A 12,922-nucleotide genomic window follows, 5' to 3' on the forward strand; every position below is an offset into this window, starting at 1 on the left:
ATCTGACTTCCATAATCTTTAATGCCCATCACAAAGTAGCTGGCATCTCAGGATTGTTTTTTAAAGAGTGATGTCCTTAACTGCCTCTTTAGGAAAGAAGCCCCAATCAAAGATGCTTTACCTCAACATTTAAAAAAGTCTTTCTGGCACCCTGATCTCATTTAAAGACCAATCTAAATTACCTTGGCTCCAGAATATAACCACCACCATATTAGTGAGGATGCATTCAGCTGAAAAGGTAACTAGCAGTGGCTTAAACCATACAGAAGCTAATACTTTCATAATAAGACTGAAGGGAGGTGATCTCAGGTTGTCTGGCAGCTCAACAAAGTCACGAGGTACCATTAAGGATGCAGGTCTTGCCATCCTCCAGTTTTGCCCCCTCAGCAGGCTGGGCCTTACCCCGCAGCTCAGCTTATCCCTTCACTGTTGCAAGCAGACTGGAGCAGCTCTAAGCTTCGCATCCCCGGACAACATAAGCATAGAAATGGCAAGAGTAAAACAAAGAATACAAATAAATTTTGAAATTCTAAGGTCTTTTTTCTCCTGTGACTATCTTATTTATCAAGGGAAAACATATTTCCCAGAGAAGCTCAGCATATTTCCCCTTATGTCCCATTGGCCAGAAGTGGGTCATAGGCCCATTGGAAACCAACCACTGGACAAAGGAAGTAGAATTCCCAGTACTTGTCCACTGGGGTGAGGGAGGAGCCTAACTCACAGGAAGGAAGAGGTGAGAGGGGTGGTTTCTGAGTGGGTAACATTTGTCCCACTCGCACTCAACTGACTCCTTCCCCTGATCCTGTAGCATGTTTACGTATCCCTGGCCCTCAGTCCTGCCTCTCCCTACACTTGCCTGTTTCTTCTCTTTCCTTCCTTAGAAAATTTGCTTCAAGAACCATATAACTGAACTACCTTCCTCCACATCTTCACTCCTCATCACTCATCAACTCGACTGAAGTCAGGCTTTTGTCTCTGCCACTCCTCCATGTCTTTCTTGTCATAGGTCACACCCTCAGTTAGAACTCTCTGCTGGGTTTGACATTTTGTGCCATCCCTTCTTCCTCAAAACTCATTCCTACCTTGATTCTCAGGACATCTCACTCTGAATTCCACTTCTACATCCCTGCCAACTTCTCAGTTTCCTTCAGTGGCTCTTCTCCTCTGCCTGTCCCTAAAATATTAGGACTTACTAGGGCTCCTTCTTTGACTGTCTTTTTAAATCTGAATCATTCTTTACTACTTCCCAGGTTTCAACTACCAGCTAACTCTATACTTGTGACCCCCAAAGTTATAAATCCAGCTCAGATATTTCTCTTGAATCCATACCCATAGAAGACTTCCATTACTAGGTATTCCCAGACACCTTAAATTCATCAATTAAACTGATTTCATTATCTACACACACACACACACACACACACACACACACACACACACACACACTGCTTCATTCCGTTACTCAGAGAAGGTACCACCATCTGTCTGGTCGCCAAAGGCCGAAGTTGGTAGTCACCCTCAACTCCTCACTATGTCTCACCCCCAATACTCAATAAATGGCCAATTCCTGATAGTCCCACCTCCCCCCTATCTGCTTCCTTCCTCTCCATTCCCATGTCTTTGTCCTGCTTTAGACACTCACCATCTTTCATCTGGATTATGGTACCTGCCTCCTAACTGGTTTCTGGTCTTCTTCTTTCCAACCCATTCTCCAAATAGTACCCCAATAATTTTTTAAAATGCAAATCTGATCTCATTATTTCAGACTTTTAAAAATCTCAGTAGCTCCCCAAAGCCTAAGAAATGGGCCGAACTCCCCAGTACAGCACATGGGGCTCTTCACCGTCTTGGCCCCAAAGTCACAAGCATTTTTAGTTTATTTTTAGTTTAGCCTACAAGTGTTGTGTAGGTTAGATTGAAGAGGGGATGAACAGTGACAAAGAAATTAGTGAAGAGATGATTCTAAAGTACTGTTTTTAAATCTCTATCATCAGATGTGCAGTTTTTGGTAAGCTCATATTGTCCCAAGACTCCTTGAATAAACACAGTGCCCAATTAATATTTATTGATTTGAAATTGAAGTGGGTTACTTTCCTTCCAACTACTTAACATGTTAGAGTCATACAGCCCATAGATCTTAGCTAGATCACTTCATTTCCATAAATCACTCACTCTATGACCTTATATTAAAATTTGGAGGTGAGAATAAATGTACCGAGTAATTGGAATGAAGGAGTCGATGAAAGTAGCATTGTGGAGAATGAGTGATAGCACCTGGTTACTATTAAAAGCCCATAGTAAGTTCTATGTCCTCTATTCCAGGGAAATGTAGCCAAGTTCTTGGATCTGGAAATAGTAAAAGACATGATAGTTTAATTTAGAGGATGAGAGGAGTGGTCTGTGTGGGTGATTGTGTATTGGGTGGGAAGAGAAAAGGAGAGAGAAAATATATAACATTAATAAACAAATCACTACAATCACATTCAATAAATAGAAATCGTAAGGCTCAATTTCAGATAAAGGCAAAGCAACATTCCCCCTTCAAATTTTCTCAATAATGGACTCTCAACTTTGAAAGGCCAAGGTCAAAGCTCAGACAATGGGGAAGATTCTCTTAGGATCTGACAAAAAGGGAGCCAATAATAAATGGAACTGGAGTCTAAAAAGAGAAAGTCATTTCTGGAGATGCATCTGTGAAATTCTCCAGTAGATGGAAGGGAGAGAGAACTATCATAGTTGTGTTGGGGCCGCTGGTTAGCTCAGTTGGTTAGAGCGCCGTGCTCTTAACAACAAGGTGCTGGTTCGATACCCACGTGGGCCAGTGTGAGCTGCGCCCTCCACAACTAGACTGAAACAACTACTTGACTTGGAGCTGATGGGTCCTGGAAAAACACACTTAAAATAAATTTTAGCAAGTTAAAAAGAAAAAATTGTGCTCCCGCTACTCTAAGGTAAAGTACCTCATATACATTGTCTCTTTCAAAGCCTCACACCATAAGGTAAGAATTAAAAGTCCTAGCCACATACTTAGTAAAGGACAGAGTAGCACTTGAATCTTGAACCCAGAACTTTCTGACCCCAAAGCTCATACCTTGTCACCTCCCTGCGACCATGGGCAGGCAGCCAGAAAGCCTCCTTTCCCAGGAATAGTGATCTACGGTATCTATTCAGATTCATTCATTCATTAAACAAATCTCAACTGAGTGCTCATTACATGTCAGGCATGGAGCTAGGCTATGGATTAGCTGTGGCTCTGCTTGGGGGAGGGGATAGTCTAAGGACCCCTAGAGGTCCTTTCTGGCTATAGAATCCAGCAACTGTAAGAAACCAAGGTAGCCACAGCTCCCTTCTCTGCTGTCTGCTGTTGTCAGTATTTGATAAATTCCCACTGGGAAAGAGGCCAGAACGCCGTGGCCACTACTCTTCTGCCCAGGCTAGAGAGAGCGGAATGGAAAGCCATCAGGAAGTCCGAGGGGCAAAATGGACTCCAGCAGTCTCTCACAGGGTCGTGTGTTAAAAATAGGCCCAATACAGAGCTTCTGTTGGGGATGATGAAAAAGTTCTGGAGGTGGTTGCACAACATTGTCAAATGCACTTTAAAGTCACAGAATTATACACTTAAAGTGGTTAACACAATAAAAACTTTAAGATACACTTAGCAAAATAAGTTCTTGAAAACAATTTTGAAATACACTGTGCAAACATTGCTCCCAAATGTACACTTATCCAAAGAATTGACCATTCAGACAACTCAGTCATTTTACTTTTAAGCTATCAGAAAAAAAGGAAGAAAGGAGGAAAAGAAAAAAAGAAATCAAAAGCTCCATTAATTTACATGCGGAAAGAGTCAGAACTGTATTTGAACTATTTCCCTAAAGAACAAGAATTTGTTCTCTTGACTTGTTTCCTATAGTAGCATCCAGCGTCTGACAGATAGAATCACAGTGCACACAATTTCCAGTGTTGTGCCTAAAAATAAATGTAAATCAAAAAGACTGTTAAGTGACGACAGCAAGAAAATAAGCCCAGGACTGTGTCTTTCCAGCCTGAGCACTACAATTGCCAGGTCATTCTGACTCTTCTGGGCAGGCAGCCCTGGGCAGCTGGAAAAGGTGACCTCCTGACCAGGATGGAAGGAGCCTGGCAGCCACGAGAGGCTGAGCCACATATATGGGGTGTCTGACGTTCAGGCATGGGTGACAGAGATGCCAGCTTCTGACAGAGAAGACCACCCCAGCAATGAGACTAACTGGGTCCCAAGACCAGGAAGTGGCCCGCCCCTCAACATGCATACAGATACTCCCCATTCCTTGTCAGGGAGGGCCCACCCACAACACTGACAGGCAGTGGCCTCTCTGAGAGGCAGGCAGTGCCTCTATCATCTCCACGTTACAGATACGGAAACAGCTAGGCTTGAATAAAGATATTCAAACAGGTAGTTTCTTTTTCTCTGTGGAGCAAAAAAAAAAATTGACTCATTCAATGTTCTCACTGGAACCAGGCTCCCATTCACAGCATAGCTCCAGTGCTTTTTCCACTGTAACGTATCAGTCCATGGAACTGAAAGAAGCTCCTGGCTCGGGACCATCACTGCAGTCGGGAGAACAGGAAGGAAGCTAGAAGCCTGGACTCACAGTCATCTCTCTTTTGGGAACTTTGGGGGAGAAACTGCCCAGGACTAATGTGAAGAAGCTGCCCTGCTGTAACTTTGTCCCTATATTCACCACCAGAGGGGGTAGTTGCTCCATATCGGTGTTCGGTCTGCGCACTGAGAAGATGCTTGCAAGGCTGAGACCCCTAAGGCCATAAGGGTCATTTTAGCTCTCCCCTGCCCAAGTGCTGCTTGCATTTACTTAGCAAATGTCACCCTATTGTAGATAACGAAGGCACTGCGGGGATCATCTGGTCCCAGGCAGCTGGCTGTTTCCCTCACTCTTAAGAGCCCCAGAAATAGATTCCAGCACCTTATTTGGCTGCTGTCACTAGGCTGACAGTGTGGGCAGCTGGCTGTTCACAGCCCCAGAGACAGAAGCCAGGTGAGGGCAGATACCCTCCGCCCCAACCCCCAGCCCATGACTGTGCATTAGCCCATGAGAAGGCAGCAGGGTTTCCTCCTCCTGCACAGAAACCCCAGGGACCTGCTTCCATCTTTCTGGCCGCCTCACAGACCATGCCTGAGAGCAACAGTTAGAGCCTTGGCCTGGGAGCCCCTTCGTCTTCCCTGTGAGCTCCTTGCTATAAGAGGCGCCTGTTGTGGAGGTGAGTTTAGGCTCATGAGACTACCCCATTTAGAATCTACTCCCACCCCATTTTGCCCCCACTGCATCTGCCTTGGTTTCATTCCATCTGGTGTCCTCAGAGGAATGGCTAATTAAATTGAAAAGAGCTGGCCTATTTTGGGTGTTTTTCAGCTAAGACCTGAAAGAATAGCCACAAAGTTTGGAAAGATCCCCAGGGAGACTGAAAAGTTCTAGGTTGGCTGGTTAATCTAGGATTAGCAGGTCTTAAGTCTTATAGGCTGGCTGATCCAGTTAAGGTTCCATCCCTTTCTCTGAGTCATCAAATTCGGGGATGGGGTAAAAACTGGAGGAAGGGGGGAAATATTCTCCTGGGTGGTCTCAATCCACGTTGTTCTAGAAGAAGGAGCACACTCATTTATTTGGCCTTGTTATGTGCGGCAAATTCGGAGCAGCCACAGTTTGGAAATAAGAATTGTTATCCAGGGAAAGATTGTGGGAGCAGGGGTGTGAGGGGGTGGGATGTGGGGTGGGGCAGGGATGGGAGCAGAGGGACAGGGCCCCATCTCAGATTCCGTTACTTGCCTTCGAACAAATATTGTGTCCTCCCAGAAAATTATTTTTCTTTCCAAAAACAAAACTCATCGTGTTATCCTGCTGCATTAAAACATTCTTTGGTTTTTTATTTGTCTGCTTAAGTGACAAACTCTTTAGCTGGACCTATCATGCCCCTTTAAAGCAGGGGTGTCCAAACTGCGGCCCGCGGGCCAACTGCGGGCAATCCATTGTTAATTGGCCCGCAGCAAATTCCAAAAATATATTTAGTTTACGTAAATAAACCAGGCGAGGCAATACGTACTTCACCTCGAGTGAGTGGCCCGGCTGTTCGTGTATTTTACCGCATATGGCCCTTGGTGAAAACCGTTGAAAAAAGTTTGGACACCCCTGCTTTAAAGCAACCCAAATCTTTCTCACTAGGTTCAATGCCTGCCATCCTATGTGCTAGCCACCTGGAATTGTTCACCATCCCTTCCACTTCTTGCTGTTTCCACATATTTCAAGTCTTCTGCCAGGGATTCCCTTCTCTGTCTAGCAAATTCTCCTCATTCATGGACTTGCACTGCAAACATTACCTCTCCGAAGCTTTTTTTTTTCACACCTCTGGAAATCAGTCACTCTCCACTGTGCTTCCCTCGAATTTCAATCATACCTCCAGCACACTTCCTTATCAAACACATTTTCATAATTTTTTTCATGTCTCTTCTATGTAAAACATAAGCTCCTCGAGAGCATGGGATGTATTTAATCATCCGTATAGCCTGAGTCCCCAGCATGGAGTCCAGTGAATTTTTATTGATGAATTGCTCTATGTATTAGGACATCGTGAGGTGGAAGAAACCTGACCTCCAGAGACTCCAGCAGAGAATGCAGGGAGTTTGGCAAGTTGATCCTCTCAGGTGAGGTGAGAAGTAATGTGTGGATTCAGACAGTTACAGTCAGATGGGTGTTTTTGGCCGTGGCTCTCATGTAAAATCTCAGGGATAGAAGATCAGAAAGCCGACCTTCCGGTGGATCGAGTTGCTAAGCGGCATTCTGTGCCAGTGAAAAGAAGCACTCCCAGCCCTTTTTCCATCTGTCCTCGGAACCCCATCTCACATTCCCACTTCCTCCAGGAAGACTTCCCTGAACACTACAGCTCTTGTCTCCCCAGCTGGAATACCAGATTCTTCAAGTTTTTTCCTCGGTGGACAGCACAATGCTGGTGCATGTTTTGTGCGCAAAAAAATGTTTATTGATGCTGATGAAATTGCCTGCTCTGGATCATAGAGGCTGTTCTATACATATTCTGCCCCTTTGGATCGACTCCCCACCCTTCCTTCTCCACTGTCTCTGCCCCCGGAGGTTGGCCTTTTGGGACTGCACCAACCAGACTCTCACTTGCTTCTGGATTTTGGCTAGATTTGGCCCATGGGAGGCATGGGAGTAAGAGGAGATGGCATCATATTTATCCCCTTGGTTACTCCCTGCTGGTCAGAGGTTGGCAGTGCCTCTACCAAAGGCCATAGTTTCCGTGGGGTAGCCCTCTGCTATAGCCTCACCCACAGCCATGCTCTCTAACCACTCACTTCCCTTACCCCATGTGGGTAGCCCTGTGTGCTTCCCTGTCCCTTAATAGTTTCCTGTAACCCTGCCCGCTTTGTAAATGGCCTCCTCAGTAGACTCTCCTCAGCTACTCCATTCTGAGTGGGGATTAGACACAGTATCTGTAGGAACCTTTCTGACCCCCAAGTCTAGCCCTGTTCCTGCCAGGGTACTCCAGATGCCCACTCAACATCTGAATGATTACGTTCCAGGAGCATAGATGCTTCTGAACATACCCCAATCCCTTTTGATTTCTTAAATTTTCCAGCCAGAGAAAAATGGATATTTGTCATCAACCTTAGGAGAAATTTCCAAGGAGTTTGGAGTTCCACAAAAGTTATTGGAATCACAAATAATCATGCTTCCTCCCTACATGTTCAGTGCTTTACTGGACCATTTAACTAGGCAAACTTGGAATGTTTTTTTGGGGGGATAGGAAAGGGGGTCCCAATTTCTCCCTTAAGTCAGTACTCTCCAGAGCTATTGAATGTCCCTCCCTCCCACCCCGTGGCCATCTCCCTGGTCCATGCTCTCTGAGGTCAGCGTTTTGGGACCTTCAACAGCGTCTGCTCTCTTGCCCCCATTCCACAGTATCATGTCATCCTACAGAGGGTGCTTTCGACTCCTCCTGATCCCATGCTGCCAAGCCACCCCACTTTAATGAGCAGGTGCTCTTGGCATTGCACACTTCCAACCACAATACACGTGACATTTTATCACCAGGAGGATCTGAGCAAATGAGCTGCTGGGCCCAAGGTTCCCCAACATCTCAGGGAACTCAGATCTGAACAAGGATGTCTTCAGCTTGCTGAATCATTTCACCTACTTCTGAGACTTCAACAGAAAGATTAATTCCAGAGTAAAAACTCTCCTCCCAGGAGATTCTCTCTGTCTGCTGCCCTAGATTGCCTGGAGGGCCCTAAGTGCCAGATTTGAAACATGCTTCCCAAAGAGAAATGGAGGCCTAGAGAGAAGCAGCAGCCACTGCCCCAAGTCACAGGAGAGGGCAAGGGGCCAGGTGGACCGCTGAAGGTAGATAGATGCTGAAGTTCTGAGCAGGGAGGGCTGGAACAAAGCTCTGAGAAAGAAAAGACAGGGAAAGGAGGGTTGCTAGGAAAGCAGTGTAAACACTGTATGGGGGGCAGGGTGTTGAATGGGGCAGTGGTGTTTGTGTGTGTGTGTGTGTGTGTGTGTGTGTGTGCGCGCGCACGCACATGCAGGGGGCAGGGGGTATGCTGGAAACAATGGCTTTGGCCAAATTAAGACTTGGTCATGGAACTTTTGCCAAGCTTTTTCTCCCTCATCGGTTATCACCCTTTCCCAGTGCCAGGACCTGGGGACTGATAATTTTGCCTGGGATAAAGTCCGACTGGCTGGCTCCCTCTCTGGCCCGAATTGCCCTTCCCACTGCTCCTCCCTGTCCTCCCAGGCCCCATAAAGAAGAGCTGGCACCCTCGCTCCTCATGCCAGATGAGATATTTGAGCAGGGAGATTACCGGAGCGCTCTTTTTAACCAGCCTGGGCTCATGTGACTGGCTTTTGTCCAGGCAGACATATGCAGGCCAGCCTTCCAGGCAGGGCACACAGCACTATTTATTTCCTACTGGGTTCTCTGCAGCCAGAGCTGGCAGGGTGGGGCTTTCTCATTGTGTTTAAGCCTCAGCTGGCGCCACTGAATTGCCCCAGCCTCAGCCTTTGCCCCTTTCCCAACCCTGTAGGTGAAAATAACCGCCCCTAATTTTGGCACCTTTGGGGAGTTGGATGGGGGCAGGGAAAGGAGGGTTGCTGGGAAAGCAGTGTAAACACTGTATGGGGGGCAGGGTGTTGAATGGAGCACTTTTTTTTTTTTTTTTTGGTAGCAGCAGAGTCTGGCTGCAGACCTTGGTTCTGCTACTAACCAAAGGGACATACAATGGTGTTTGGTGTCTTCAATTTGGGCCTGTCTCTCGCATTTTCAGTTGGGAAGAGCCTGGGCACCATTCCGTCATGAACTCCAAGGAAGGAGGCCTTGTAGATAATGGGTGGTCAGTGGGGGAAATGGTCATGGCTAGTGATGCACAGAGGCTGTCGCCATAAACATCCTTTGCTGACCTGCACCCCCACACTTCATCTTGGTTTTGGAAAGACTCCTAAGGCATCTAATCCATGTCTACCATCATATGTATCTCATTGTATTTCAATTCTCTACCCGAGCTTTGTTTAACTTCCCACTAAGTTTTGGAGCGAGGACTGTGTCTTATTCACGTTTGAATTGCCTGGCCCAGCGCTTGGCACACAAGAGACTGTAGGCATTTAATGAAAGAAGGAAGCTGGCAGGGGAAAGTGGGCGGTGGGGTTTGGCGCCCCCTGGGGGAGCCTCTGTAGAACATGCAATTGGAGAATGCAGTGCCGGGAGGACGTGCCCAGAGCCGGAGGCTTCTGCAGTTGTTCCCTGACGGGCTTCCAACTTTACAAACTGTGACTCTGTGGTCTGAGAAATCTCAGCCTTGCCTCCTCCCCTAGCTCCAGCCGCACCCAGGCTTTCCTAGCTAAGCTGCACCTTTCTCCTCTGGGCGTAGTAGAATTTAAGGTCGGAGACAAATAAAGAACACAGGGATTACTCTCTTTGAACAGCAGCTGCCTCAAGCCCGGTCGAGCTTGGAAGGGGTAGAAGGGGTGGCATGTGTGACACATTAGGAAACAGTTGTCCTTGCAGGAAGACCGATCATGAAAGCATTTGCCCCTTGTTCTTTCATCAGGACTGAGGGAAGCACCCACGGTCCGCCTCCACCTCCCAGAGAAGCCTGCGGACGTGCCCCTCCCCCCCCCCCCCCACTTATGCTGCTTTTTATGCTGCTTTGCCTGGACATCTCTGTGGCATTTTGAAGCAGATAGTGGTTTTGGGTTCCAAGGAGAGAAAAGGAGCTCTTGAATGAAGAGGGTTGACCGGGAGGGGACTGGAACCAGGACAACGTGAGACAGCTGCGAAAAAACTGCAGGAAAAGATACCGAGGATGAAGTTCCTGAATCCATCCCATGCAGCCACCTTGGTCTTGGGCTTCTACTGAGTTTGATGATGGGACAGAAATAAACAATGTTGATTTCGCAACCAGAGAAAATAGCAACACAAGCCAGCTATTGTTGAGGGAAATAAGGGAGAGGGGAGAGGTAGAGAAGTCTGGTGCCTGCTTTCTTCTTCCCCATGGTTGCTTTGGATGGTGAATTCTTTTTGGGACAGAATTGATGCTTGAGGAGGGAGGTACAAGAGTCAACCCCTGACCTAAAATTACGTCAGAGAAACCCCAGGGGTGACCCCATCTCATCTTCAAGGTCAGAATCGAGGACAGTGAGAGCCAAGTAGTTAGTGAATAGCATGTCTTCCACATCTTTCATCTCTGCCATCTTTTTTCCTCCTTCTTGAGCTCAAAACAAGCCTCATACTGTCTGCAGAGACTCAGAACACTCTCTTCTGAAACTATCTCCCTTTTCAATCCCACTCACTTGCAGGTTTATACAAATTTTAAAACCAGAAGAGTGTAGATAACTTGGAGTTTTCTCTAAACCCATTGCCTGGCTTTTACCAAATTCTGAGCACGTGGTCTGAATGCTGTCGATGCTCCTTGTCCCTGACAAATGCCACCAGAGTGCTTTTTTCCCACACACAGCAGTTGCTCAATAAATCCCTGTTGAAAAAATAAATGCACCAATGAAGACTTGCATGGACCTGCTTCAGAAGGGCAGAGGTGAGTGTATTTGGGCCAGAGCTCCACCCTGGGAACAATTAAGAATTCTCCCCAGTGGGTCAGACTGGGCATCCTGGGTCTGCTCCTGCATCGGGAGCTCGTCAGTAGCCAGCGACAAAGGCAGGGCTGGGCAGCTTCTGTTAACACGGTTGAATCGTGTCCAGGCTTATGCTACAGAAAATGGAGATTAGACCTTAGCCATCAGCAAGTTCTAGATGCAGTCAGTTCGGGTTTCTGCCTCTGGATGGAAATCCTTTCCTGGATATTGAAAAGCAATAGACAACACATCTATGGCTCTCATTGCCATTTCACCGCCTTTTCTAAATTCTGGTAGTTTTTGCCCTAAATGTACCAAAAGCCACGAGAGTGTCCAGGCTTGGAGTGGGGAAATTTGAACAGCTATGTTGAAGGCTGATGCTCTTTTAAATTTCACCTGGCCTATAGCTTCTATAGCAGCAGCTAGTCTCTCTAATATGCAGTTGCTTCATGTGAATATGGAAAGGTCCTTTTCTAGAATTAGGCCAGGCTGCCATGAGGCAGAAAGCCTGTTCAAGAATCCAGGGGATATTCAAGGTGGCAGAAGGCAGTCCTTCAGTTCAGGGTCCACTTAGCTCCTCTTACCAGGGCAGTAATGGCTCAGGGCAGATCAGAAGCAGGCAGGCTAAGTTGCCCATGGGCCCCTAAGAATATTGTTTCCCTTTCCTTCCATTTGCTCTGTTCCCTCTGGCTTTAAATTATCCCACGACCAAGGCCTGGGCCTAAGGAAAACAGCAAAACTTCCCAAATAAGCTACATTCCTTGAATCTGCTTGCCAGGCTTCATCCTGAAGTTAAGCTTGGGCCCCAGGAAATGTAAAAATGGTAACTCCTGACGGGAGAGCTCACAGGGCTCCCAGCATATGTTTTCCCATTTCCCTTCTTCACACCAGTGCAGGTCCTTCAAAGCTCTGGGGAACCAAAAGGATATTATGGGTGGAATCTCTATAAGACTCTTTCTCATCCCACCCCTTTTCCCTTCCCAGTATTTTCTTTTTCAAGCATTTTCTTTCTCCTATTATTGCCATCAAGTTAAGACAGGGACAGGCTGTACCTGCAGCACAGCCTCAATAATCCCTAGTGAGTGGCACTCACCACACTGGAACACCAGATACAGCACTCAGGGCCAGTGGGAAAGTTCTCTGCCTTGGTTTCAAAACAATCATGAAATGCTGAAAATTCTCAAAGCATTTCATCTTTATTTTTTAAAAAACAAACATGCCAAAGTAAAAACAAAAAAAACCCACTGACTCATCCATGCCAAACTGCGTTTTCCAAAGGAAGCATCAGCAGATTCAAATGAACAATGAGAGAACCCCAGGATACCAAAATGATTCAAACCTGATGCTTTAGAGGCTGACATCCTAAGCTGAAATAGCCACAGGTCACCATCTGGCCTGATCTGGGGCAATCGTTTCTTTTTAGTTTATTTGTGTGGTGGCAGAAGAAGTGAGACTCTTTCTAGTCAACAGTCAGGCAGGCTTCTCCTGTTATAGAAAAATGAGAGTCTAGTCTCAACTTAGTGGTTGGTGAGCTATATTAAGAATCCTATTCTCTGCTTCAAAGTCTAGACAATATATTTGTAGCTCTGGCTTATCTCAGGGGTTCTGGGTCTCAGTCCTTACATGGATGGGTTCACTGTGACTCTTAAAAACGTCTCACTGAAATTAGCAGGCATAATTTGATAGATACTTGGAAAGGATTACCCCTAATTTGGTTGAAGGCTAGATGTGGAAGTAAACTATTTTAATCTTGGGCTTTAGGAAGTACAGGTTGAAGTTGAACG

The sequence above is a fragment of the Rhinolophus ferrumequinum genome, chromosome 22 (genome assembly GCF_004115265.2).
Source record: "Rhinolophus ferrumequinum isolate MPI-CBG mRhiFer1 chromosome 22, mRhiFer1_v1.p, whole genome shotgun sequence".
Lineage (NCBI taxonomy): Eukaryota > Metazoa > Chordata > Mammalia > Chiroptera > Rhinolophidae > Rhinolophus > Rhinolophus ferrumequinum.